The 26,442-nt window shown below is 37.0% G+C and overlaps 1 protein-coding gene across 5 annotated transcripts in view; it reads right to left on the reverse strand.

Moving 5' to 3' along the window:
* IMMP2L (inner mitochondrial membrane peptidase subunit 2) overlaps positions 1–26,442 on the reverse strand; it is an 845,338-nt gene that overhangs the window by 570,328 nt on the left and 248,568 nt on the right. The gene's annotated exons all lie outside the window — the stretch shown is intronic.

Genomic DNA, 26,442 nt, shown 5'->3' on the forward strand with positions numbered 1-26,442 from the left:
TTGAGCAAAGTCTAGAGTCATAAAATATCAGAGGCAACATAGTCAAATAAAAATAGCTCAGCACTGCTGGAATATAAGGTATGAGGCCCCAAGTTGTGGGAATTGGGGCTGCAAGAGAATGACGGGAGTCAGATCACAGACAGCCTTATTTGACTTGACATACTAAGGGGCTTAGACTTTGTTCTCGTGGCAAATGACGCCATTGTAAACTCTTATGGAGAAGACTGGCCAGACTTGCGCTTTGATAGATACTCTAGAGGATAGTGTAAAGAAGAGCTTCAAGAGCATAAGACTGGAGACAGGCAGAAAAGGTGTCATTGCACCCATCTAAGAGATACAGTGAGGACCTCAACCAACGTGGGGACAGTAGGAATGAAGGAGAAGAAATGCATGCGAGAAGTTAGAACTCATAGCCTAACAAGGAAGATCTGGAAAACTAAATACAATACGGAGTGATAAGCTCTAAATAAAGGAAGTACTAGGGGACAGAAGAACAGTTATCTTACCATGGGAGTGGGGTCATGATGAACAGGGCAAATAAGTTTCTGTTTTGACGTTATGGGGAGATTTAAGTACATTGCTGTGGGACTTCAGAAATAGGGAACACTCATTCCACCTGATTAGGGAGCACTTCCTGAGGGAGCTGGATCTGAAGGGGTCCTATGCTTTGGACATACAGAGGTTGGGGCTAGGAGCCTTCATGGCTGAGGGAAAATCACACCCAAAACCTTGAAGGTGCACTGAATATTCTGAGAACTACTAATTATGCTCGCTGGGAGCACAGATGGCATAGGGAAGGCATGAGACGGGCAGAACTAAAAGTAACTTTGAACCTAATGCTGGGAAGGTGTATATACCTGAGTGGTCAGTTTGATTTATAACAAACTCCATTTTGCTTTGAGTTCTATATATATATTTCTTGAAACTTTTGAAAATTAATAACTTGCCTAGAGTTTCCTCAGTCAACACACAATTTTGAAAGTTTTTTCATGGAAAGAAAATGTGCTTCTCTAACTTTTCCTTTATTTACTCAGCCAATACCACCCAAAATTATTACTTGCACCTGGCTTTTACCTACACCTGTTTTCCCAAGAAAAAACTAGCTTAAGTCAAAATACAATAGAGCAGGTAGCTCTAAGATGTAAAATTAGTGAGAATAGCCAAGCAATTCCTACAGGAAAAATTTCCAAGCCTCTGATCTGGTAGGATAGCCTTTTAAAAGCAAAAAGTCATCATCACATAATATGAAACGTTAAAAGTTGCAATAAAAGAAAGGTTAAAACGAGTTTCAAATAAGATGCACTCATACTAAGATTTTTTTACAGTAACTGAAAAGAATCTTAATTATTTTACTTACTTTACTTGAACCTCTCTAAAAACCTTATTGCCAGTAATTTGGGCTGATGAATGTAGTCAATAAAGAAGAGCCTTGATTTTAACACTCCTCCCTCAAATCCTGTCCCTCTTGTGGTTTTCCAATAGGCTATTGTTAGATTCATTTACAGTAAAATAATTGCCAGCTCCCTAAGCAAGACACATAGCAGGTTATCTATTGTCCCTTAGAGGACTGTTGGACTGTTCTTAACAAGCATTCTAAATTACAATAGCAGCTTTATTGCAATTAACAAACAGACACGAATCACCAATCCAGTTATATCTCAAAAGACAGAAGGGTTTTCTGAAGTAGACTGCTGTGGCTGTTTTCTAAACAACTGTTTTGCAACCTTAAATTCAAAGACCAGTCTTTAAGCAAATAGGCACATGTCCCAGGAGCATGGAATACAGAGAGAACAGCTTTTCTTTCTATTCCCCACAGAAAGAGTAACACTATCATGGTTTAGAGAATTAAGAGAGTGCAGACATGAAAAGATATCAGCTTTCCCCATCAGTATGTAAAGCTGTCACACACCAGCATTTACAGCTCTGTCTGCTGGACATCCCCCACCCTGGGGTCCCAAAGCAGCAGCCCCAAGGCATGACTCTGCCTCTCCATCTACACAGACATTCTAATCTTGAGAAGTGTCAAAATTAAACTTGGCAAGTTTCCAGCCTATTTGAATTTCTTCATGTTCAGAAAAATGCAATTGCACTTCATAGTGCATATTCATAGGAATCCCATGGAGGCTCTGAGAGGAGCTGCTCAGAGGGACTTAGGGACTACAGGTGAGCGTCTGTAAGTCAACAGGCCCGCACTGCCCACTAACTTGGGGGAGCCCTGTAATGAGACGTAGACGTGGCCCAAATGCCTCTTTCTCTGCAAATAACAGTAAAACACTGTTACATAAATAGTTCTAACAACAAACTCAAGTATTTCTGAGGGGAATCAGCTTGTTAAAAAAGAAGTTTATTTTCTGGATTGAATTCCTAATAGCTTTGGGTCAGAATTATTGTTCCCCACTAGCATTTCTCTACGTCAGGAACTTTCTATAACTAACCCACACTCCAAAAACAGTTGTGAGGCATTGGTGAGGAAAGCAAATAACTATACTGAAAATTTAACAATAAAAATTCCACTTTTAACAAATCAGATAGACCTTATCTTGGTGTGTGCGTGTGTGTGTTTGTGTGTGACCCCATGAATTATTCACAAGGCCACACAATTTGGTTTTAACACATACATTTTGCAGTGCTTCCCAACCTTTTCTACCCTAGGGCACATGGGGAAAACTCTGTTCCTTGTATGGAACACAGATAAACATACAAACCTGCTTGTGCAACTGGAGGTAAGTGATCTGTGGGCTCCAGCCACTCTTTAACTCTTCGTCTCCCCCAGTACAATCCACATTTTTGTAAAATGACACCTTTATATTGTAAAAAATTCAATCAGAACTGATGATTTTAAAAATCAAAAATCACATGAAATCCCACCACTCAGAGATAACCACTGGGAATGCTTCAGTAAACATCATTCCACTTATGTCTTTAGGCATAATATATACATAGACACATGAGTTATGTACATCAGGTGTGAAGCTCTGTAATAATGCATGATTTGTATATATTTGTATTAAATCTCCAACTGAATACTTTTAATTTTTAAGCTATGAATCTGAACATAAGGAAGGAAAACCTAATAAAGTATGGTCTTTTATTCATAACATATTTTATCACTTTCTAGCTCATGGGCATCGTACTTACTCTACCCTTCTCACATATGCCAATGATCTAGCTTTATGTGACCAAAACTCTGTCCCTGGAATCCATGCCTAACTTACACCCAATAATTAGACTTAAAACTCCACCTCCAGTCCAACTTTCAAGATGTTTTATTCTCCTTAACAGAATTAGAAATATTCATTTTTAACAGTTCCTGGGCCAATGAAACATATTTTGATGAATATTAAATATTTTTACTAATAATTAAGAAATAAAAACATGGAGAAGGGAACTTGAACTACCTGAATAATCAGTAAAAGGCAAGGCACATAGTAGTCTTTTGGGCATGAGTCTCCTGTGTTTTTATAGTCATAGACATTCAAAAATATTTTTGTATTTCTTTTTACTTGAGGAAAAGAAAAAATTTTATAGAGAAGGAACTATTTTATGGAGATAGTAAAGTTTAAACCAAATTTTGCTAGGATTTACAAAACATCAAAACAGGAGCAAAGCTGGTCCTAAGTGTGGCCTTAGACAACTATAGTGGGTCAAATCGTGACCCTTCCCCAAAATGATATGTCCATGTCTCATTTACCCCAAGAAACTATAAATGTCACCTTATTTGGAAAAAGGGGCTTTGTAATTAAGTTAAGTTTCTTGAGATGAGAGCATCTTGAAATAAGATGGGCCCTAAATCCAAAAACAAGTCCTTAGAAGAAAAGGGGATACAAGCAGGAATAGAAAGAGGAAGGTCATGTAAAGATGGAGGCAGAGATTGGAGTGCTCCTTCTACAAGCCAAAGAATGCCAAGGATTGCTGACAGCCACCAGAAACTAAGAGGGAGGCATGGAACAAATTCTCCTTCACAGCCTCCAGAAAGAACTAATCCTGCTGACACCTTGATTTCAGACTTCTGGCCTCCAGCACTGTGACAGAATAAATGTCTACTGTTTTAAGCCACTGAGTTTGTCATAATTTGCTATAATAGCCCTAGGAAACAAATATACTAACCATCTATTGAACACTTACTACAGCCAAGTGTATTCCAAACACTTTGCATAATTGATTTAATCGAAATAACAATCCTTCCAGATAGAAATATTATTGTCTCCCTCTTACAGGTGAGGAAACTAAGGCACAAAGAGTATCTGACCTGAGATCACACAGGAAGGGGAAAGCCAGGAGTTGAATCCAGAAAGTCTGGGACCACAGCATGTGCTTTTAACTTCTATATTATATTCTCTTTTATTTGAAGAACAAAGCATACCCCAGGGTGTAAAGGAAAACATACATATAAAGAAGCCAGGTTACAGAGAACTTGAAAAGACAAAGGATTTTGTTCAAGATGCAGCATATAAACAACAGTGCTCTTAGACTTCCTAGTGTTCTTAGAATAAAATCAAAACTCCTTGTCATGACCTAACAAGGCCCTACCTGATCCGGCTTCCTCTTCATCATCATCTCATATCGGCATTCTCATCCTTCATTAGCTCTAGCTATAACAGCCTCCTTTCTGTTTCACTAACAAGCCAAGCCCTTCTCTGTCTTTGCACTTGGTGTTTTCTCTGCAAGAAGTCCCTGTTTTTCAGTTCCTGCGTGGCTAGCTCATTCTCACAATGCGAGAATCTCACTTATTTACTTGTTTACTATCTATGGCAACAAGAACGTAATGTCCAAGAGGGCAGGGACCTCGTTTAGCTTGCTTACCACTAAACTCACAGCATACGGAACAGCAACTGACACATAACAAATATCAGAAAACATCTGTGATAAACACTAAGGAGATGGCATGATGGATTGATATTCTAAGAAATGTGGTCTGGGTAGTAGAGTACAAGATGGCTTCCAAAAAGGCACAGAATAAAGAAAGAGACAAATTAGGAGGCTATTACTACAAACTAGCGATGAGTGTTCAAAGGCCTGAATAAGAACTGAATCAGTAAGAACAGAAAGGAGTGAAATTTGGAGACCTCTAGAAGATCAAGGCAATAAAACTTGTCAATTCATTTAAATATACAGGATACAAGGAATAGGAAGTTGAAAGTCAAGAAACTGTCCCAAGCCTTATAGCTTAGGTTACATAGAAGACTTCTGTAACATTTAGAGTCTACAGTTCATAATTCAGTTTTGATTTATCCAACTGTAACCAAACATGGACTAAGAACCCAGCAGAGATACTTAGGAGGCTGACTACACTTCACAGAGTTTTCACCCAATTGACTAATGTCAGAAGTTATTTTTGCCCAAACTAAGCAGACATATTATTATATCCATGTTTATCAGAAAGGATGCTGGACTGAAAAGGTGCAAAAATATGATGTATAAGAGATAATAAATGCCGGCGTGGATGTGGAGAAAAGGGAACCCTTGTGCACTGTTGGTGGGATTGTAAATTGGTGCAGCCACTATGGAAAACAGTATGGAGGTTCCTCAAAAAATTAAAAATAGAACTAACATATGATCAAGCAATTCCACTTCTGGGAATATATCCAAAGTAAACAAAAACAGTAACTCGAAAATATATCTGCACCCCCATTTTCATAGCAGATTTATCTACAATAACCAAACACGGAAACAACATAAGTGTCCATCGATGGGTGAATGGATAAAGAAGTTGTGAGATATATATACCTCACACACACACACAGTGGAACATTACTCAGCCATAAAATGTGAGAAAATCCTACCATTTGCAAAAACATGGATGGATCTTGAAGGCATTATGCTAAGTGAAATAACTTAGAGAAAGACAAATACTGTATGATCTCACATGTGGAATCTAAAAAAAACAACAAAACAAAACGCCAAATTCATAGAAAAAGAGATTAGATTTGTGGTTACCAGAGGTGTAGTGTGAGGGGAGAGGTATTGGAAGAAGGTGGTCAAAAGGTACAAACTTCTAGTTATGAGATAAATAAGTACTAGGATGTAACGTTCAACATGATGACTATAGTTAACAGTGCTGTATGATATAAACGAACATTATTAATAGAGTAGATTCTAAGAGTTCTCATCACAAGGAAAAATTATTTCTTTTCTTTTTATCATATCTATATGGATGATGGATGTTAACTAAACCTATTGTACTAATCATTTCACAACATATGTAAGTCAAACCATCATGTATACTCCTTAAACTTACACCAGGATGTATGTCAAGTATTTCTCAATAAAACTGGGAAAAATAGGCTGCATATCAGTATTAAATAAACAAGATCACTGAGCTACGAGTCAGGAATAGTGGATGATGTCAAATGGCACCAAAAACAAAGAAAAACCCAGACAAACTTGACTTCATAAGGTTATAAGGCAGATAAATCGGGGCAGTCAACAACTCTCCTCCGAAAGTGACAGGGCACTGAAAGGAGACCTAGAAATGGCAGGACCATGGTGAAGGTTTTTATAGGCAGTATGACGCTATTAAACTGGAGCAATAAATGCTACATACTTGTTGCTAAGCTATTTAATGTTATTTTGATCCTTTTAATACTTTCAAGTGCACCACCAAAAATTTCAATATTCAAAACTGTGTCCAAAGTAGAAAATGTTTATCACTGACCTGCAATATTTCAAGCATCATGCTAAGTATTGGGCAAATAAACATGAATAAATTTCAGCCTCATAAGGCTTATAAAACTCATGAGCTATTAAGGAAAAGGGACACACACACACAAACTCTAGAAAAAGGCAAATGGATCAACTTCTGGCATGACAGCATGAGGAGCTCTGCTGATCTGATCTCCAGTAAAACTGGTGAAAATTATTTAAAAAAAAAATTAAAGCCTCTGGAAGTGGTCCTATGGGCAAGCAGCAAATGAGACAAGTAGTCAATAAAATCAATGGAAATTCCACAAGAAAGGCAGGAGTCTGTGGCATTTGAACAAAGACTGCTCCCTCCCTCCCCATTCCTAGTTCAGAGATAAAGACGGATACTTTATAATGATAAAACGGTCAACCCATCAGAAAGAGAAAACAATTATAAACCTATACACAGCCAATAACAGTGTGCTGAAATATATGAAGCAAAAACTAACAGAAATGAAGGGAGAAATAGACAATTCAACAAAAATAGTTTGAAGACTTGATTAATCCACTTTCAACAATGGATAGAACAACTGGACAGAATATTAACAAGGAAATAGAAGACTTAAACAACGCTACAAACCAACTAGCTTAACAGACATAGAACACTCCACCCGACAACTGAATATACATTATTTTCAAGCGCACATGGAACATTCTTCAGGACGGACCATATGCTAGGCCATAAAATAAACTCCAATAAATTTAAAGGGATAGAAATAATATAACATATGTTCTGCAACCAAAATGGAGTTAAATTAAAAGCCAATAGCAGAGACATTTTGGGAGACTCACAAATATGTGGAACTTAAACATCACACTCCTTGCTATGGACTGAATGTTTGTGTCCTCCCTGCCGCCTCAAATTCATATGTTGAAATCCTAACCCCCAATGTGATAGCATTAGTGGGCCTTTGGGAGGTAATTAGGTCATGAGGGTGGAGCTCTCATGAATGAGATTAGTGCCCTTATAAGAGGAGACAGAGAGCTTGCTCTTCTCTCTCTGCTCTCCCACGTGAAAATACAAGAAGAAGATGGTCATCTGCAAACCAGGAAGAGACTTCTCCCCAGAACCCGAACATGCTGGTACCCTGATCTTGACTTCAGACTCCAGAACAATGAGAAAAATTTTCTGTTGTTGATAAACCGCCCAATTTGTGGTACTGTTATAGCAACCTGAACTAAGACATTCCTAAATAGCCAATGGGACAAAGAAGAAATCAAAAGAGAAATCAGAAAAAAATAATTTGTGGTAAATGATGGAATGGGAGCTAGCAAGGAGCTAAAAGAACATATGGAGAGTAGACACTAATTCTATTCTAGGAAAATACAGGAAAGTTTCACAGAGCAGAGGAGGCAACATTTGAGGCAGGTCTCAAAAGATGAATATAAATTTATGTGGCAGAGACAGGGAGAAAAAGAATGAGAAAAATAAAGAAGCAGCTTACCAAAGCAGGGAGGTATTGAAGTGGATAATATATTCTGGGATAATGAGGAGATCAGAGTGACTAGAGTGTAGGGCACATGGTAGGAGGATGCAGTGGAGGAAAATGATGCTGGAAAGGGAGGTTAGGGCCAGGTGGCTAATGACCAAGTACATTCTTCTATGAAGTGTGGACTTTATTTTAGGTAATAGGACATCATTAACCTTTGTAAAAAGGGAAGTGACATGATGAAATTTGTGTTTTATATCACATTCTATCTCATTGCATTCATATATATTACCTTTTTTCTCTTTAGTATATAACTCATGTTTCAAGTGAGATAAAATACCCCATACTTCCTCTGGCTCCATCATAATTACTGGCACAATGCTGGAGACATTGCAGCGATTTACTAAAACAGTTACTTTTTTACTGCACAAACAGTGCAAAATTCTTAGAGATATTTTGCCTATAAACTAAAGAACATTCTTTTATTTTTTAACTCAGTTATCCTCGTTAGCTATTCAATACAATTGAACAAATTATGACTGAATTGCGTTTCCTTACCCTTTAATGCCACCAGAAAAGAAGTCTTAATATCCTCTTCTCTTTCTTATACGTAGTGATTTTTAAAGCATCGATGCTTAACAAGCAATGAGACCAATTAAGGCATCAGATCTTTCGTACCATTGTTTATATCCATGAGAAGGTAAAAGCCATCTGCATCTAAAGACCATATAAAATGTGCAACACAGCAATGTGCAAAGATATTAAGTTTATTGTAACTGTTCCAGAAAACAAAATTATAATGAAATAAAAGCACAATGTTTTAGAAGTCTACCAGCAAATTTAACCTGAAAGCATAAAGTCTTATCACCATTCCCTGCTGAAGGACTATCTTCCACCTCTCCTAAGAAACTTAAAAGATGCTCATGGGATTGAGTACCACAGGAAATGCATAAAAGGACAGCGGAGCAGATGGGACCATCCAGCTGAGACTATAAAGACAAAAACTTTATTTGACTCAATCATCTTGGTTTCACAATTTTCTGAAGTAAAGCTTGATGGCCTGAAAACAAAAGCAGATAAAGCAGAGACAGAGGCAGTCCAGAGTTAAAGGATGAGGACAGGAAAAGTCAAAAAAAAAAAAAAAAAAACATTGGAAGAGGCTAGTAAAGGCATTGTTACGACCACTCGATGTGGTGGTCAGGCAAATGAAGTCAAGAGAGAGAATAGGAGGGAGAAATAGGCAAAGAAAATTGTAGTTCACAGAAAGGAAAACAAGCAAAATTCAAGATCCTTGGAAGCGGAATAGTTTGGGGAGGTTCAAGGGGAAAAGTTGGAGTAAAGATGACTTTACTTAAGGGTAGCAAGAATGAAGAGGAAATAATGGTCAATATGGTTGAGAATGACTGTGAACCTTGGGCATTAAAAATGCCACAGACAAGAAAGGTAGCAGGCCTTGAGAGGAGGAAGAAAACTGAGGGGCTGCCATTGAGGAAAGAGGGATAATGCCCAGATGGATTGCAAACAGCAGGGATGAGGTTGGGAGAATGGGAATGGAGACATAAACTCAAACAAAGAAGCATTATCATAAGAGAAATTGCTAAATAATTTTTCAGAACAATGCTCTGGAAATCATAATGGGTAGGTAAAAAAATATGGCATACTCCTCCTCTATTTTCATGAGAATAAGTGAGAGTAGGAAAATTATCCACTGAAGAGTTTTGAGAGAAGTCAAGGGCAAATGTCAGAAGGTATATGTCAGTTATTAAGGAAGGGCAGTAGATTCTTCTTTGTTTATGTATTAAGAGACTCTAGTCATATTTACTGAATTGGCCATGTTCTAGCTAAGACTACAAAAGAGTCATGAAAATAAGAATAACACTATGTATTATTCTAAAACTAGAATTCAAGGTAAGTTAGCTTCAGGAAGATAACATAATCTAGATCAACGCTTTTCAGATTTTAACATTCAAAGAAATCACCAGGAGATCTTGTTAAAATATAAATTCTGATTCAATAGGTCAGAGATTGGACCTGAGATTCTGGATTTCTAACAAGCTCCCAGATGACACTGATGCTGATGGTATGTAAACCACTAAGAGTAACAAGAACCTAGATTTCAGTATCTTCAAAATATGTGTGATATGTGTATCCCTTAGAGGAATGTTCCTCAAACTCTAGTGTGCACATTAATTACTTCGGAATTTTGTTAAAATGCAAAGGATGCTTCAGTAGGTCTAAAGTGGGACCAAATAGTCCACATTTCTGAATATCCCAGGTGTACAGATGCTGCTGGTCCATAGACTAAATTTTGAGCAGTAAGGAATTATAGAGCATACAATTAGACCACAATTTTCCCTAACGTCATTCATGCTGGCAGCATGTATTTCCTATCATACAAAATCAATTGGATAAAACAATACTGACTCAGAGTTTCTCCTGACAGTTTCTCAAAATATCAAAATGGTTGCAAGAAAATAATAATAATTTAATCACCAAAATAAAACTATTTGCCTGATTATATATTGCAAGGGCAAGACATCATCATTAAATAATCTCACCATAGGGCCCCCAGACATTGCCTACCTTTGTAAAAATATCAGGAGAGCACTAGGTGTCTAACTGTCAGTGAGACTTAAAGCCAGGGAACCATTTGTAGAAACCAAATGCAGCAATTATTTTAAGAATTTGTAGTCTTTGCTTTCCAGCTTCTTGTAAATTCCCATAGCCATACTAAGAATTTCTTCTAAGTTGAAAAATAATTGAAGGCAAAATACAGAACTGGATATTGAACAAATTTTCACTCAGTTTTATGGTGAACAAATATATAAGCAAAATACAAGAATAATTAGAAATACATTTTTCCTCTTATTAAATGTGATGCACAACCATAGCCCCCTAAGTACACATAGCCTGTGAAAGGAAAGACCTATGAGTTCCATAAGGAAACTTGACACGTGACTAACCTATTTGAATTTCCCAAGGGGGTGTCCATAGACAGAAGAACATCTGATCAAGTTTCACACCAGTCAAGTTAATATGGGATTGAAAGTCTTTGAGAGAACACAACTAGTCAAGGTCTTTGCTTAACATTACTCAGGGTGGTTAGGATATCGTTCTTGTCACCCCAAGTCAATATGATAAAATGTAATAGGTTTAGAGGTTTGTTTTTTGTTTTTTGTTTTTTGTTTTTTGGAGGAAGACCAGCCCTAAGCTAACATCTGCCGCCAATCCTCCTCTTTTTGCCAGGGAAAGCTGGCCCTGAGCTAACATCCATGCCCATCTTCCTCTACTTTATATGTGGGACACCTACCACAGCATGGCGTGCCAAGCGGTGCCATGTTCACACCCAGGATACGAACCGGCGAACCCCGGGCTGCAGAAGCAGAATGTGCACACAACCGCTGCGCCACAAAGCCAGCCCTGCATAATTTTTTTATTCATTCCCTACCGCATTCAAAAAGGGTTTTTGGCTGCTTACAAAAATACAGCATAACACTAACAAGATTAATTATTGAGGTAAATAAAAAATAATTTAAAAAACAAGATGGAGTCAAGGTAGTTCACAAAAAGTTTAACAGAATTTCAGTTAGAGATGGGCCACAAAATCATTGGGGATTCTCAGTAACAGTTGCCCACAATTTCAGCTTTTCCTGACACAGAGACCTTCCAGAATTTTCTACTATGAATGTTCATAAAGTAAACACCATGTTTTGTGTGAACCATCTCCTTACCCACTCCACTGTGATGAATACAAGCCTTTCCTGAGGCTGCTTATTAATAATGACCCTGAATCTGTCCAATGACATAAGGTCACAGTACAACTCAGTAAAAGCAATTCCCAAGGGAGGCAAAACACAGCTCTATGATGGCCTGGCTTGAATTAAGGAAAAAGACCTAATCTCTAGCAGACTGGATGGGTTATATATTCCTCACAAATATTCCACAAACATTATTTATCAAGACTGAGTTTTGATAAGGACAAAGCAGTACAGAGTTTGAAATTGTGGTCTCTGAGAACACACAGGAGTAAAAATAGTCTCTGCTGCCCATTAAGGGCATTGGAACTTTGCTAATCAGCTGACCGACAGCCAGCATTGCAGCATTTCATGAAAACCTAACAGCTGCACGTGGATATCATCCCACTCTTAAGCAGAGGAAGGCTATGATTTCTCTCAGAAAATGGCCATGGGTCCTCTAACACACTCATCAATGGGTGACTGAGGTCCTAGGACTTGGAGCCTGGTCACAATGATTTTAGGATACATAATTTTCAAGGTAAGTATTCCCAATCACCATACTATAAAAGAAAAGACATTTAGAATAATTCCCATTAGTCAATGTTTCAAGATATCTTTCAAGATAAACTGGCTGCAAAATGTACTCTTCAAGATAAGTGAGAAAACTTGCTCTATGGGGTTGTTAGCTACAAACAAATAAAATGTTAAAGGATGTCTGCAATTGATTTTAGAGAAAGTTCTATGAAACCATTCTGAATGACAATAACTAGATATCAGAAACAGTTTTCTTTAAAGACTATCCCAGTTTGTGGTAATAAATTAACAATACTGGCATAAGAAAGAACTTTATTATTCTCTTCTTTAGGTGGGAAGAAAAGTGAGAAGTGGCATATATCCTGCTCACTGAGAAGTGTATCAAGCTATTAAGACATAAAATTGAATTCGAAACATATTCCTGCTTTACCTGCTCAGAAGTATTTCCTAAGCTGTCTGGAGAACATTTACAGAGCCTGATTTTGTCTGTGGTATTAAGCACCAGAACTGTTTGCTAAAGCACCATAACTGGGTGGAGGAGAGGGGAGGGTACAAATATCATGGATACAGACATAACTTAGAGTCCTCTACCGCACAAAATCAAGCCCCTCCACCAAAAAAATGTAATAAACCAACAAAGCCTGCATTGGTTAAGAAGATATTTCCCTCAAAGCATTGAGTATGGAAATGGCAAAAGCTGCTCGCTAGTTTTGCTCAAAGTTGGCATGAATTTAAAAGCCGCCATACATTCTGATTTGGATCCAGAGTTGAGGAGACAGATGATCATTATTTTTAAAATGTATAAACTCTGAGTCCAATCATGGAGAACCAGAAATGAAAAGCCAAATAGGGTGAGCAATGGAAGCCGGCCCTTTGAAATTTCACAGACAGGGGAGCTTCATTCCCACGTGAGGGATAATTACAAGAAAGCAAGAGAAAAAAGTCTTGGGGTCTATAAAGTCTGCAGCATTGATCTTGGTCCATGAAACTGAGAAATGTAAACTACTCAAATTTCAACTAAACTGAATCTAGGTTTCTATATGCTCAATGGTCAAATTCACTTCACAGGTAAACATATCAAAAATTGCCCACATGACATTTCTACAAGTCACATGAAGATTCTCTTGCAATTTATTATGCATTTTCTTGCTTGTTGCTTGCACTGATAGTGTTGTTTCCGAGGCATGAGATATGTATGTTAAATAAAGTGCTACAGGAGTTCCAAGGAAAGGAGACACCACATCCAATTTCAGATAAGCAACTGTAAGTAAAAGTAAAGATACGTCATTGTAGAGTAGACAAAAATTTGTCAAAAGGAAGAAAGTATTCTAAGAGAGGCAATTCCTGTTTGCCTGGACTCAGGGTATTTGTTAAGAAGTAGGAAAAAGTGTGGAAAAACATGCTGGTGGCAAATTCTGAAGGGCCTTGAATGTTGAGGTAAAGTTTAGGCAATGGCGATGGAGTTGAACTGAACCTGGACATGAAATTATAACACCAGAGAAGTATCCCAGATTCAACTTTCAATGATTTCAATGTGATATACAAATCAGAAGACCAGTTCTGGAAACTTTAGGGAAGAGATCCAAACTATTTTGGAGTTCCAGAAAGAAATTTTAAACATCCTCCAATAGCCTTATTCAAAAATCAAAAATATACTTACCTCCATTATCCTTGATTGTTGTGTCTTTGCATTTAAGTATTCTGTACCTACAGGAGAATTTGGATGTTGACACAGCTCCAGGTTTTATATAATTTTGAAGGTCATTTGAATTGGAATTTTATTAATGAACATAATAACTATTAGCACAGTTAAATCTCTCTTAATATCCACCACCTCTCAAAGGCAAAGCCTGGAACTGGTTCACATCCTAACTTATATTTATTTCCAGTCATCTCTAACCTTTACCCTATCTCTTAACGTCTTCCTCTCCTCAACTCACCACTGCACAAAGAAAACAACGATATAGCTCAATCGCTTCCCGTGCTTATAGCAGTAATTCCACAACATTCTTAATTTTGCTGTAAAAGGGCTTTTCTTCAAATATAAAGGTTATGTTATTGACCCACCATCAGTGGCTCATGTGCACTAAGTGGGCTTTCTAGGAGTGGGGCTGTTGAATCCTTTCACGCTCCACTGCCAAGTGCCCTTTGCAAAAATCACTCATATACGCAACAAGCAACATGAGATGAAATATAAAGTGAGGAGAAATACTTCCTTAAATATATTGAAGGAGGTAAACAGGCTGCTTTACGTAATTGTTAAATTCTGGCCATATCTGTATAGTCATTGGGATATTTTAAATGCCTTTGGAGGCAATTTTTAAATATAATTAGTGTTTATTATAACATGATGGACTTCTTTTTAAAAAATGAAGTAAATGATTTAAATCTTGCAGGCTCTATTTAAATCAGAGGTCAGAAACCCTGTAGAAGTGATGTGCCAAGCTGCTGATTCCTGTCTCTGGCAAGCCAAGGAAAAAGAGAAGCAGAAGCCCAGAATAGGCAACTCAAAAATATCTGTGATGCCTAGATATGTGAGGCCTTCCTGGCAAATCTACTTCAAATTAAAATCTTGATCCCGTATAATCCCTTTTATGCTTCATTTTTCCTTATCGCACTTATCACTAACGCATTATATATGTTCTTTTTTATGCAACTCTCCAGGGCAGAGACTGTCTGTTTGATATCCCCGGTGCCTAGAACCGTGTCTGACACCTAGCAGGATTTCAGTAACTTCCTGGGTGGAAGGAGGGAGGGAGGGAGTGAAGGAGGCCAAATAAAGATCCTATAGGAGCTATTTGTCTGCATTTCATACCTTACTATGTCACTTTAACGAGAAACCCGCCTTCCCTTAAAACCTAGATGAGACTAGCCACTAAGAAAATGAATGTGTTTTTTCCAGATTAAAAAAAAACAATGGAAAGGCACAGATAACATTTTGCAATCTGGGCTGATTCAATCAGAAGAGAGCTCTTGAGGAACAACAACGAAAAAAAGGCAAAGAAAGAAAACTGGAGAGTCTTTGCAGGTGACCAGTGGTCACAGCAGCTCACATCACCTGAACATCCCCTTTCTCAAAGGTCAGGGCCTTCATGGACCTTGGCCCACCAGCATCTCAGAGAGGGCCAAAGTGGGTCTGCCAAATTGAACAAGACTTAAAATTATAACAAGAAAATGTCTATCATCCAGCCTTATTTTTGACACGTGCTCTCATATCATTAGAAAGCTTAGAGAGAAGGGATCTAAAAAAAATGTATGTTTACCTTTAAACCAAAAACAAAAGGGGGTGATGCAACTTTTTTAATGCATTCCCCTGAATCCTGGCAGTCTACACACAAAATTAAACCACTTAAAAAAATTTTTAAAAATCTTCACTGAAGGAATCTCCATCAGCTTCCAAAGAGAGTTGACGAGTTCTCCCTAAATCACTCCTGTGGTGATTTAAGCTCTTTCTTGCTTGTCCCCCTGCAGTGAAGAACGAACAGCTGCTCATCATCACTCATATAACATCCCTTCACACACAGCGAAAACCAGGAAAACAACCATATTCGAGAACGCCTGTCAAAAGACAATTCTCCTGGGAACCACTCATGGCCTCTGTGTCTATGATTTCACTGAACTTGAAGACTGTAATTAAGTCCCTATTCAGACTTCGCTTCTCCAGGCTAAATAAACCCAGTTCTTTAGACTTTCATCACAGAGCAGATTTCTCAAACCTTTTAATAAATTGTGTTGGATTCTTCTGGAATCTTTCCAAATTCCACATAATAAAGTCATGACCGGGGCTGCAGGAGAAAAAGAGAATTGCCTGGCAGCCTCATAATGCTATACTCTGGCATTTGCACACTTTGTTTTTTCTCCCTATGTGAATTACTCTGTATATATCTCTCTTCTGAGCTATACTCTGTTTACATTTCCTGGTTCTTCCAATTTGCCATGATTATTTTTGAATTGTAATCCTTTTTTCTTTGTTTTTCAGAGTACTGGAATGCTAGCCCAGTTTGGTGATATTGATATATCATGTGTCACTAACGAAAACGGAAAACACCGGACTAAGGACTGTGATCTGGAGTGTATTATTCAGAATCCACTTCCACAAACTTCCCAGAGTGCACCTAAAACAATGAGTCAGACACACCTGGGTTTAAATTTCAACTCTGCCATCTACTAGTTTCAGGACTGTTGGGCAAATATTGAACTTTTCTGAGGATAGTAATACCTACTTCACATGGCTATCACGAGAAATGAATGGAGTTAATAATGGAAAGAATATGGCAGAATGATATGTTCTCTGCCATAATACTGATATGTATTTATTATTTTGCCTTCTTCATGGAACAATCATCCTAGCCATTCTGAACTACTTTCACAGCACAATGGCAAAGGTCAAGAAGGGTCATTCCTCTTCAAAATGAAACTCAATGTGGAGGATGCAAGGCTAGTGAAAATAATAACAATAAGTCAAAGGACTTAACTCTCAACATACACCTCACCATCGCCTGTTTTTCAGGCAGGACAGCAGCAATAACATGTTGAGTGGGCTATAAGCAAGGGTGCACAGGTAAGATGTGCAGGGAAACTCAGAAAACAATAACCTGATACAGGCAAAATAAACTTAGAAGCCAAACATCTGAATTTGACTACTTATCCCAGTTATTATTGAGTATTAGACCAAAAGACTATTCAGATATAAATTTAACATTTCATTTTAGAAAAGGAGAAGATAATGGCTTATTGTTTTAACAACGATCAAAAATATTAAGCTTTTTCACTTTCTTTTTTTAAAGATTGGCACCTGAGCTAACAACTGTTGCCAATCTTCTCACACACACCACCCCTGCCTCCCTCCCCGCTCTTCTTCCCCAAAGCCCCTCAGTACATAGTTGTACATTCTAGTTGTGAGTGCCTCTGGTTGTACTATGTGGGACACTGCCTCAGCATGGCCTGATGAGCGGTGCCATGTCTGCGCCCAGGACCTGAACCAGTGAAACCCTGGGCCCCTGAAGTGGAGCACACTAACTTAACCACTCGGCCACGGGGCCAGGCCCAGGCTTTTCACTTTCTGTGAAAACAATTTTTGATTCTAATATTTCAAAACAGCATATATGTTCCAAGGTTAAGAGGTTACATATTATTTTAAATGAAAATTTGTCTCTTTCTAAAAAGATTTAAATGAATCCTACCTAGAACAGGGCAGAAAATGAATCGTGATTTCCCTGAAATTTGACCTCTTGGTGGGGAACTCAACTCAGCTGGAAAACCAGAGTTACCTCCTTCAGAGGAGTACTAAAAAGACATAACTACTGTCTGACAAGCATCTATGAGCATGTTTCAAATTTTCTGATTGACAAGAATATAATTTTATCTGTGATTTTAAATAATTTCTCAATAATGTGGTAAAAACTTTTAAATCAATTATATTCTGTGTAATGTAATTTTAACAGAGGAAATTCATGTTTATAGTATGAATAAATAATGAGACTATTAACATGCAATGAGTTCTTCCATACACCAGGCACCATGTGAAATGCTTTAGACAGCTTATCTCATTTAATCCTCACAACATCATTATCACAGGTAGATGAGGAAATTGAAGCTTACAGAGGGTAAATCACTGTTTAGGGTGACACAGACAATATTGATACTCAGGAATGTCTGAATCAAGACATGAATCTCAGCCCAACCCAACTCTGGTCAGGAAATCAAGTTAGTAGGTCATGACCAGCATTTCTTTAAATAAGATGTGATAGTATAGAAGAGAATAGGACCATAAATAATAAAATAGAAAACAAATTTTGTTGAAAGCCTCTTCTCTAAATCACTGTTATACTATAAGTAACTAAGCACCTAGAATCAGAACTTTAAATCTTTCCAGAATATTCAGAGATCATGCAGTCCAACTATTCTACTAAACTTTATAGGGGAAGAAGCTCAAAGTTTGGGTAAATTTCTTTACCCAGAATCATATAGTTGTTGGCAGAGTCACAACAAGAGCCCAGGGCTGTTGAAAGAAAATTGATTTGAGAAATATATTATAAGGCATATTTCACTTTGAGAGTGAAAGGGGATGCTATCAATAACTACACCAAGAAGGCATAAACCTGAGCTGCCTGGGTAACCTAGAATGTATAGTGTACGGCTTTAGAAATAAAGCAAAACTTGTCTATCAAGCAAACATGGTTGGAAAAAAATCTGTGTTTAATGGAAGTCTTTAAAAACAAACAAACAAAGTAGAGCTGTTTGAACTTTGAACATAAAGCTATGAGCAAGTAATAGCCCTTATACCTAAGCTGTGAGGTTTTTTCCTTTTCTTTCTTTGATAGTTATATAATTTAAACATTAAGCTACCAGAGAAACAGGAGGAAAAAAAATATACACTTTATGCAAACACAACAAAGAAACTTTCAGGACCTTGTCAAAAGTGCACAAAGATTCCTTAGTATTTTCCAGTTTTGATACCAAAACTGTCAAGGACAGAGTCAAACTAAACTGCTGATACTGTGAAATAATACTCACCAGATGCAAGCGACATTTAATGCAAGTGACAGTTTCTATAAATATAATTCATAACTGATATTAATATTCAAAGAACTTAGCAAAGAAAACTAAAAAGAGTAGTATTTTATTTTCACATGTAATTTTCTCAGTCAGTATTTCAGAGTGAAGATTGGTACCCATATTTCTTCCCCCAGCTAAGTGCTATGTAGCAATCAATGGACTTTTCCATCAGTGAAAAGATAACTAATATTTTAGCCTATAAAATCATTATGTAAATTTAACTGGTTTATACTGCAGCCCTTATGACTTGAAACATCTGTTCAGTACAAGTTTTTCTTATAATGCATGAAGTTTCAAACTGCATATTACAGCATTTTGCAGCATATTTATAATATGATGGTTTTGTCCTTTACCAGATAAGAGATTTTTAAGGTGTGACCTATATTGAGGTCCTGAAGTTATTGCTCAACATCACCATCTGCTCATATATATTTTCAACTAAAATTATCTAGTATTCATAACCATATTAGAAAATTATCTTCACACAATTTGGCTCTTAATTGTATGTATTACTATCTCACTTACCTAAAGTCACTAACTCAACATCATGAAAAATAAGAACCAAAGATGAGAACCAAAAAGGAGAAAAAAGAGTGGTTAATTTGGCAAAATACATATCATGACACCTACACACTGAACTAATGGTGCAGCCCTAAGGCCTTCATTCTCAGTCTATGTACTCATAATTCAGACACAACTTGAGCCAGGTAAGAGCACTGATTTCCCCTTCCACAAAAGAGTAGAAAAAGTAAATCACAAAAGAGTCACAAGATTGTCAGAGAGATGAACAAAATATGAAATCTGAGTTTGGAAGCAACTGGAGAGAAGGAAAAATCTTATTATATAATTATTCATAAGAAGTCAAAATAAAGGGAACAGAAACTCTCCTGCCATGCTACTGGGAGTATAAACATGTGCAACCATTATAGATAGCAATTTGCATGCACTTAGTGAAATTAATATATATATGCCTTACCACCCAGAGATACTTTTCCACAAAGCCACGTGTGGAGCCATGTGTCACTAAGTGTCATCAGTGTTATTTGTGCTAGTAAACCTAAGAAATAATCACTAGGGGGTTGGATAATAAATAAATCACACATGAACAAAAATTAGCTCCAAACGGATCTTAGACCTAAATGTAAAACCTAAAACTATAAAATTTCTAGGAGAAAATGTTCCTGTCTTCTGAGTAGGCAAGGATTTGTTAGAAAGGATAAAAAAGCACTAACAATAAAAGGAAGAAGTGAAATTTCATCAAATTGAAATTCATCAAAATTAAAAACTTCTATTCTTCAGAAGAAATCACATAAAAGATTTAAAAGGCCAGCCACACAATGGGAGAAAATATCTGCAATATAGATATCTGACAAAGGACTGGTATCTAGAGGCAAAGAATTCTGATAACCCTATAAGACAAATAAACCAACTTAAAAATGGACAAAAGTATCTGAACAGACATTTCAAAAAGAGACAAGAATGACAAATAAGCACTTGAAAAGATGCTCAATGTCCTAATTTATCAGGAAAATTAAAATTAAAACCACAATAAGATACAATACACTCCACTAGAATGGCTAAGATTAAAAATAGACAATACTGCACATGAACAGACATTTCACCAGAGAGGATATACAGATCGCAAATTGAGCACACTCAAAGATGTCCAATACCATTAGCCATTAAGAAAACGTAAATTAAAACCAAAATGAGATATTACTACACAACTATTAGAGTGACAAAAATAAAAAATAATGGCAAGACCAAATGCTGGCAAGGATACAGATAAACTTCATAAATCATACAGTTATTGGTGTACAATGGTGGGAACGTACAACAGTACAACCATTCCGGAAAATAGTTCAGCAGGTTCTTTAAAAAACAAACAAACAAAAACATACACTACTGGGCATTCATCCTAGAGAAATGAAAATTTATGTCCACACAAAAGCATGTACATGGTAGTTCACAGCAGTTTTTTTTGTAATAGCCAAAAAATAAAAAGAATCCAAACATCTTTCAACAGGCAAACAGTTAAACTGTGCTACATCCATGTTACTCAGCAAGGAAACGGAAAGAACTATTGAAACACACAATGCAAGATCTTGAATGGATACTACAGGCATTATGCCGAATAAAGAAAAGCCAGCCTCAAGACGTTATACATTGTATGATTCCATTTATATAACATTCTCGAAATGACAAAATTATAGAGATGGAGAACAGATTAGCTGTTTCCAGGGTTTCACACAGGGAGCAGGAAGAGGTGGGGAAGAGAGCAAAGAGGGATGTGTGACAATAAAGGTCTGGCATGAGGAATCTTTGTAGTGATGGGACAGTTCTGTATGTTGATTGCAGTGGTGGTTACATGAATCTATACATGTGATAAAATTTCATAGAACTATAACATGTACACAGAAATTAGTGTATGTAAACCTAGCAAAATCTGAATAAAGTCTGTGGATTGTACCCATGTCAATTTCCTCATTTTGACATTGTACTGAAGTTATACAAGATATTACCATAGAGGAAAACTGGGTGAAGAGCACACAGGACCTCCCTGTTTTATTTCTGCAACTATGATTCTATAATTATTTAATATAAAAACCTTTATTAAAAAAAATGACGATACCAAGAGTCGTCAAAAGTGTGGAGGAACTTGAATCTTATTCATTAATGGTCAGAGTGTAAAATGACACAATCACTTTGTAAAACATTTTGCCCATTTTTCATAATATTAAACATAAACTTATCATAAGACCCAGGAATTCTATTCCTAGGTATTTACCTGAGAAAAAAGAAAACATATGTCAATACAAAAACTTGTACACAAATATCCACAAGCATTATTCATCCTAGCCAAAAAACAGGAAACAACCCAAATGTCCACCAACAGATAAGTGGATAAACAAATTGCAGTACATTCATTCAACGGAAATTTGCACAGTAATAAAAGGAAGCGAACTACTGATTCAAGCAGTAGCATAAAAGAATCTCAAAAACATGCTGAACAAAAAAAGCCAGACAGAAAGAGTACATATCGTATGATTTCATTTATACAAAATCTACTACAGGAAAAGCTAATCCATTGTGACAGAAAGATCAATGGTTTCTTGGGCCAGGGTAGGACGGAGTGGAAAGGAGCACCAGGGTATATCTTGGGGTGATGGATTATAGGTTATAGTGATGTATACATTTATCAAAACTCAGGAAACTATATGCTTAAGAGGAGTTTACTGTATATATATTATACCTCAATAAAGCTGGTGTTTGTAAAATATGGTATATGCTCACAACAGAACATCAAGTAGCAATTAGAGGTCATGAATTTGAGATACACGTGGCAACATGGAAAAAAAGGAAAGAACCAAGTGGGATTTATAGCACAATACTTTGGTACTAATGGAGAGGTAGTTTTGTGAAGTGGTTAAAGGTGTGGACTCTAGAACCAGAAGATCTGAATTGAAATCTTGGCTTCACACCTATGAATGACATACTCTTAGGCAAGTTACTCAGCTTTTTTGTGCCAACAGGGATAAGAGTACTTGCCTCACAGGGTTGTCACAAGGATTAAATGAATTAATGTTAGTAAAAGCTTAAAACGGTATCTGGGATGTGAACAATGCTGTAAGTGATTGTTAATAAATAAATACAATAAAACAAATGAAATAGTACAATCCTTTTTTAAGGATCCACATATATCTAAACAAGCTGATAGAGAGCAAATTGTAAAGGCATCCATTAAATATAAAGATACTTAATGGAGGGACAGGAATGCAGGCAGGAGAAAAAAAGTAACAAACTAAAATAAAATTTAAAAAGGGCTATATACACTGATCAATGATGAGAGTCTGCCATGAGCAAACAAATTCTGTGCACTTGAGGTCATAAGGGGGGAAAAGTACAGTCAAAAGGCAAAACTATCTGGACCCTACTTGATTTAAGGAACAACCTACAGACTTCACTCTCTGTCCTGAATTACCAGAACCATAAATAACAAGTGTATAAGGAAGACACTGAGACATAAGAGGAAGAGAGACAAAGGGAAAAACAGAGGGCATCAGGCTGGTATACTGTTACACACATACACACACGCATGAACACAAGTACCAAATAAATTTTAGAATGAGTTTCTATCATGTGCAATAAATGGGACATTATGATAACAAGTCTCGAATTGTTTTCATTATTTATGTATCTCAGCACAAAACTGAAAGCTACATGAAGATGAGACTGTTCACAGTGCTGGTACATAGCAGTGACCCCTGAATAGCTGTAAATCTTGTTTAGTAACAATCACTGAATGGCTACTATGTGCTAGATGAATGTTCTGCTGAGACCTACATCAAATAATCTTCAAAACGCAACACAGAATTAAGTGGTCATTGGAAAATCCAACAAGACTTTGGCATTTTCAGGAGCAAATATAAACCTACTATCAGTGGGGTTTTGCCAGAATATTCTTAAAAAGTGTAGCTGAAACAGAGGAAAAAGAAATATGTGCCTATCTACTTTAAAGAGACTAAAAGCCAGTCTCATGAAAAAGAAAGTATTAAACTTGTCCATAAGGTAACTGTGGTTTCCAATCATAAGCAGCATGCACTCAAAAGAGAAATCTTAAATGTGAATTAATTTTCTTTTAAATAGACTCCTGCACCTACCAAGCAAACAGATTTGCATGTGGGCTGTTTACACACAGGATTTTATTGCCTAACCAGGGCCCATATTAAAGAGAAGGGGGAACAAAAGGACAAGCAGCAGTTTGCAAGCACAAATAAGCAGTGGCTGCATGCTGCCCACAGAGTCACAGCAACTACAAGTAATGAAAGTAATTATTTCAACAGGTGGCTGAAATAAAAGCTGAACGGACCTTGGAAAAAACGTTAAAGTAAAATTTACTTTGAAGAGGAAAATATTAAGTTATTTATAGATAGATAGATGCCTTGAACATTCTCAGTTGACGGGTCTCAGTTGAGAAAGCGACAACCGTGCTCTGGGATGGGGTCACAGACATACCAAGATGAATGTCTTTAACAAGCATCACAGCCTAAAGAATGCATGGGTAACAGCCTGCACTTAAAGCCCAGAGGGATTTATTTATTGCTTTGCAGCGTTCTGTCTGCACAGCAGAATCACCTGAAGGTCTTTCTAAACGTACAGGACACGGACCCCACTCCTGACCAATGCCATCAAAATAACTACAGCTGGAGGCCATACATTCTCTACTGATCAGCCAAAATAATGGTGTTTTTTCCTTTAATTAAACTTGTTATTTTGAGATAACTGTAGATTCATATGCAGTTGTAAAAAATAATACAGACAGATACCATGTACCCTCTACTCAGTTTCATCCAGTGGTAACATCTCGCAAAATTATAGTACAAACTCACAACCAGGATGCTGACATTAACACAGTCAAGATGCAGAACAATTCCATCATAAGGATTCCTCCTGTTGTCCTTTCACAGACACAACCACCTCCTTCCTCTGCCCAACCCCAATCCCCCATCCTGACCCCTGCAACCACTAATGTTCTCCATTTCACAATTTTGTCATTTCAAGAATGTTATATAAATGGAATCATTCAGTATGTGACCTTTGGGAATTGGTTTCTTTCACTCAGAATAATTCCCTGGAGATTCAGGGAAGTTGTCTCATGTATCACTCCTTTTGATGAGTAGGACTCTATGATATACATGTGTCATGGTCTACTTAATTCACCTATGAAGAACATCTGGGATGTTTCCAATTTTGGCTGATTACCAATAAAACTAACATACACATTCATGCACAGGTGTTTTTTGTGAAAGTAAGTTGTCATTTCTCTGGGACAAACGACTAAGATTACACTTGCTGAGTCATATGGTAATTGCTTGTTTCAAGTTATAAGAAAGCACAACACTGTTTTCTAGAGCAGCTACCCCATTTTACATTCTCACCTGTAACGCATTAGTGATCCAACTTCTTCACATCCTCACCAGTATTTGGTGGTGTGATTTATTTTAGTCATTACCATAAGTGTGTAATAATACACACTTGTATTATGTGATTACCTGCCATCTCTATATCCTCTTTGGTATAATGTTTCTTCATGTCTTTTGCCCATTTTCTAATTGGATTGTTTGGGTTCTTGCAGTTTTGTTATTCACATGTTTTAGATAGTAGTTTTTTGTCAGATATGTGGCTTGCAAACATTTTCTCCCAGTATGCAGCTTTTCTTTTCATTCTCTTAACAAGAGTCTTTCACAGAACAAATGAGGTCAAATTTATCAATCTTCTAAGGATATTACTTTTGGTGTCAAGTCTAAGAACTCTTTGCTTGGCACTAGATCCTGAAGATCCTATCCTGTTATATTTGTTTCCAAAAGTTTTACACATTATGTTTCACACTTAAGTCAATAATCCATTTTGAGTTTAATTTTGTATAAAGTGTGAGGTTTAGGTCAAAGTTCATGATTTTACCTGTGAATGTCCAATTGCTCCCACACCATTTGTCGAAATGCCTATCATTCCTTCATTGAATTGCTTTTGCACCTTTGTCAAAATTCAGTTGGATATATCTGTGTAGACCTATTTCTGGGTTCCATATTCAGTGCCACTGATCTACATGTCTGTCCCTCCACCAACACCACATTGTCTTGATTACTGTAGGTCTTAATCAAAATCGTTTTTAAAATGTGGATTAGGTTCTATCAATCTTCTGCTTATAAACCTTCCAAGAGCTCCCTACCACACCTAAAATGATACCATATGTCCTTATCCAGGCTCACAGAGCCCTACAAAATCAGATCCTGTCCAGCTTCTCAGATTGTACCTCATACTGCTCACACTCAGGCTGCCATCCATTAACATCACCACTCTTCTTTTTTGTTCTCTAAGCACACCTCAGAAACCCTTCACTGGAATGCTCTTGCCCCAGATTTCACAAGATTGGTTCTTAGTTATCAGCTCTCAACTTAAAAGTCATCTTTCTTAAAAAGCATTGCTTGACTATCTAATCTACCGCATCACTCCCCTTTAATCCTCTATATAGCAGTTAGCACTAACATATTTTTATCACTTATTTACTTGTTGAATTGTCTCCCTTGATGTCCCAAATCAAAATATACATTCCATGAAAATAGGAAGCTTAATTGCCTTGTTCATTATTGTATGCTCAGCACCTATAGTACTTGGCACACAGTATAGACTAATTCATATTTGCTGAATAAATTTAAAGTCTCCATGAAGTCGAGCGTGAATAGTAGTAACTACAGAAATAATGAAACAATACCTACATATACCACTCTTCTACAATTTCTCTCTTTATACACACATATATATGTACACACACACATTTATATGCACATATGTTCATTTAACCTGACAATAACCCTAAGAGGTGTTATTACTGTTCTCATTATATAAATGAGCAAACTGAGCCAGCCACAGACAGGTTAAAAACCTAACCAAGGTTATGCATCTCACTAAGTAGCAGAGAAAGAATTCAGGCCCAGGCTGTT

The sequence above is a fragment of the Equus asinus genome, chromosome 1 (assembly GCF_041296235.1).
Source record: "Equus asinus isolate D_3611 breed Donkey chromosome 1, EquAss-T2T_v2, whole genome shotgun sequence".
NCBI classification, from domain to species: domain Eukaryota; kingdom Metazoa; phylum Chordata; class Mammalia; order Perissodactyla; family Equidae; genus Equus; species Equus asinus.